The sequence below is a fragment of the Lathyrus oleraceus genome, chromosome 7 (genome assembly GCF_024323335.1).
Source record: "Lathyrus oleraceus cultivar Zhongwan6 chromosome 7, CAAS_Psat_ZW6_1.0, whole genome shotgun sequence".
In the NCBI taxonomy this organism is placed as follows: Eukaryota; Viridiplantae; Streptophyta; class Magnoliopsida; order Fabales; family Fabaceae; genus Lathyrus; species Lathyrus oleraceus.
The window spans coordinates 59694651-59696786 of record NC_066585.1 but is presented as its reverse complement, the minus strand read 5'-3'; positions in this window follow the sequence as shown (position 1 = coordinate 59696786).

Sequence of the window (2136 nt, the reverse complement as noted above, 5' to 3'; positions counted from 1 at the left end):
CAACCTTAACATATGAAAATTATATTATTTTAGACCTTCTAAGAATTTGATTTGGCAAAAAAATCAATTATTTTTTAATAGAGATAAGTTGACGTGACATTTAACTATTTTTTATTTTAACTTATTTTAATTTTATTTATAAAATTATTTGTATTTTCAATTATTTTTAATATATACAATTATACAATTATTAAAGCTAAAACAATTAATATATCTAAAACAAAAACTTTTCCACATCAAGACTTGAAACAAAAACATGAGTAAAAAAATATTTATTAACATATTATATCATTTTTTTAACATTTTAAAAATGAAAGTTTAAATAAAATTCATACACAATAAAATCAAATCTAAATATTATTCAAAAATGTTTTATAACAAATAAAATTAATTTTAATAACATCCAAATAAAAACTGATGTTTGGATAATATTAAAAAACTACATTTAAATCACAAATCACAAATAATTCACTTTCTTTAGTTTAAGCACATCTTAATATATATATATAATATATATATATATATATATATATATATATATATCAAAACATATTTAAATATTATTAAGATGTGTTTGAACTAAAAAAATATGAATTATTTGTGATTTGTGATTTAAATATGATTTTTTAATACTATCCAAACACATGAGTTTTTGTTTTTGGTATACTAGTTGTTTTAGCTTTAATAATTGTATATATTAAGAATAATTGAAAATAAAAAGTTTAACAAATGAAATTTAAAATAATTTAAAATAAAGAATAAAATAATGCCACGTCAGTTTATCTCCATTAAGTTTTTTTTAGAAAAAATTAGTTAATATGCTAAATAAGCTTGTTGGCCTAATCAAATTCTCAGAAGGTTTCAAAGAATATAATCTTCATATGTTAAGGTTGAAATATGATTTTTTTTTACGGAAGAAAAAACATAAGTTACCTATATGACAGGAGATAAAATATATATTAACACTTATTTAAATTTATATCATAAACAAGTGTTAATATTTATAAATCAATCATTTTTTAGAAATATTTAATAAATGTATATTATTAAATACTATTAATTTTATTAATGAAATCAATTCAATTAATTATTATTTTTTTAAATCACGCACACATCAAATATAATATTAATTTTATTTTTATAAATTTTTTAGATGAATCAACTTCGAGTATTCATTAGTCTTATGACAGACTTCAAAATTATACAAACACCTATATAAATATTTAACCGATTATTAAAAGGCCCGTACATTAACAATGAGACAAGGGAGTGAATATCTTTATAAAAATTATAACACTATTTCTAATTTAATATCCCAGTGATTTTAATTAAAATGATTTTATTTAAGAATTTGAATAGGTTAAGCCACTCGTCAAGGGGCTTACTTAACGCTTAACTTGGTTTAGCTCGTTTGATAAAAAAGACTAAGGCGTATAAAAACTTCTATTAATTTAAATAGGTCGGATTAAGATTTATAAAAAAGTCTATTAGATCTAACATGTCAAACTGTTTATGTGTAATCTTGTATATTATATTAATTTATAAATTAAGTATGCATAATTAATTATTGTAAAATCTTACAAGATTTATGAAAAACATTGCAAATTTATTTAGACGAAGAATTTTATATTCCAGATAGTAGTAATAATTGTTGTTTCATTTTTATTGTGTTTTTCTATTGTGATTGTTATGGTGTTGTTGGCAATGTTGTTGTTGTTATGGAGGAATTTTACACAATTGTCTATGATGTTAAAATTATTTAATATCAAGGGAAAAAGTGGGTGGACAGATAAAAGTTTCACAAAATTGTTTGAGTTATTGAAACAAATGCTATTAGAAGATAACAATTTATCGGTCCATAGTTATGAAAAGTGAGTTGTACACCAAGGAATTGGGTATATCTATCGTGTTAATTTATTATAAATATAGAAAATAACTTTGAGAAAATAGACGCAGCTACCAACCGTGACAATCAGTGGACTCGAAACAAAACTTGACCATTTTCTAATCTTCATATCTTTTATAAATTTTATTTGTGCAATTTAGTTTCACAAAATAAATTTGAAAACCCTCCAATATTTACTTTTAAAAGCACACTAATAAACTTGTTAAAATTAGCAATCCCTATAAAAAGGA